This window comes from Tupaia chinensis, unplaced genomic scaffold, assembly GCF_000334495.1.
Source record: "Tupaia chinensis unplaced genomic scaffold, TupChi_1.0 Scaffold000130_1, whole genome shotgun sequence".
Taxonomy (NCBI): domain Eukaryota; kingdom Metazoa; phylum Chordata; class Mammalia; order Scandentia; family Tupaiidae; genus Tupaia; species Tupaia belangeri.
This window is the reverse complement of record NW_006159599.1, coordinates 93,477-95,369: the sequence shown is the minus strand read 5'-3', so window position 1 is coordinate 95,369 and position 1,893 is coordinate 93,477. Positions and strand designations below refer to the sequence as shown.

Below are 1,893 nucleotides of genomic sequence, written 5' to 3'. Positions count from 1 at the left end.
ATTTGCAAGAGGAAAACATCAAGTTACGAACAAAGTTTATCCCAACAGGCTAATATTGGACCTATTGTGAGAAACAATGCAGGCAAGGAAAGAATGGGGAAATACAGTCAAACTGTTAAATGAAAAACAATTTCAACCAAGAATACTATACCCAGCAAGATTATACTTCATATAGAAAAAAATGATAAAAACATTCTCAGATAAACAAAATCTGAAACAATTTATCAACTCTACAACAGCTCTTCAAGAAGTTCTTTTATTTTCCTGAAAATCCAGTTTATTTTTCCATGTTGAGGATAGATCCAGTCAGCATGATAAATTTTTCTGTATGTGTAATAATTTATCAAAATAAGTTTTCCTATGAGACTATTTTTTATTTTATTTTAATTGAGAGATTTTTGCTATAGGGCACGCATGCTCTCCAGAAAGACAGAGAGAGACAGAGAGATAGAAAGCGAGAAATCAACCCCCAGGGGGCATGGCCACGCTGCAATCCCTTCTCCTCCATTCTCCTCTCGAGATCTTGGGCATGCACATACACCTGCCCAGCGTGAGCTTAAGCCACTGGGTCTGGGACTATAACTGTGGTCGACTACATGAGAGTCCAGTGACATAGCCATTATGCTAACTGCCAGTTCCACCACAAGACTCTCTTCCATCAAATGAAAATTATGCTCTGACAACATGCCCAATAAAGCTCTTGGAAATCAACTCTTAAAATTTCAGGAGAAAATGTGGTAAATCTTTCCTGTAATAATTAGCACTACAAATGGCTAAAGAGCAATTTATGTTTTAAAAGGTGACTTGTACAACAGCTGAGTTCAGAAAATTAATGTTTTACTGCACTGTGCTCCAGTTTTAGCCCATGCTACATTTTCCTTTCTGTTTTCTTTTGTTGTTGTTTTGGTTTTGTTTGTTTGTTTATTTGTTTGTTTTGGGGGGAAGTGCACACAGGTGGACTTGATGGTTTCCATTGTACAAAAAAGATGACTCTAAAAGAAAAATCTCATTTGTTACATTGTCACATTGCTAGTCAGAGAAACGCTGCAGTGATGAAGAAAGTCTATGTTGGATCAACCAAAGTCTTCATTTCTACAACATTCATTTACAAAGAAATAATATTCAACACAGCCCAACACAACATTCTTAACTTTCTCCATATTGAAGTCCCCCCAAAAAACTTCTAATGGGGTATTTCACTACATAAATTATAGTTCTTCATTTTTACAATTCACCCCAAACTGTATGAGAGATGTATCACACTAAAATTTCTAAAGCTGTTAGGAAATTCTTCACACATCATCATCATGTGATGTGTCACTGCTACTTGTCTCTCTGTCATCATTTGCAATTGTGGGTTTGAAAGTGATGTTTTTCCAAGGTACAAACTTGTAATCACAGGTCAGGCCATTTTTCAAAATACCATTTTTTTTCTCAGACCATTCTTCTGTACCTGTTCACTAATAACTTGGAATTCTCTCATTTCATCCTCAGTTAAGGGAGCACATGTTTCATCATTTTCACTGTATTCCTGCCACCCCATCTCCTTTAACAATCTGTGTTCTGCCTCAAGTGAACTTGAAAGAACATCAGTTTGTGGGAAAGTTGAAGACCAAATGATCTGCTGGGTAATCACTGAGGTATTGCCATTCTCTTGAGGAATTTCATTTTTGTCAAAGTTTCTATTTATATCCCTTTCTTGGTGAGCACTATTGTTGTTATGCAAATTAAATGAGTTGTCATCCTTCTAAGAGCCAGCATGGCTTTCATCTTCATGTTCCTCTTCTACTCTGTCCCTTTTTAATGCCTTAAACAATTCTCTCTTCTTATCAGTGCACATTTGTGTAAGTTTGGTTAGACAAGGCTGCTAATTAAGTTTGTTGACAGGGAAAG

At 36.5% G+C, this 1,893-nt stretch overlaps 1 pseudogene; it reads right to left on the bottom strand.

Annotated features, from left to right (window-relative positions):
* Positions 1-1,292: 1,292 nt before the first annotated feature.
* The window catches only part of LOC102472353 (vasculin-like), a 1,323-nt pseudogene continuing 722 nt past the window's right edge, over positions 1,293-1,893 (bottom strand).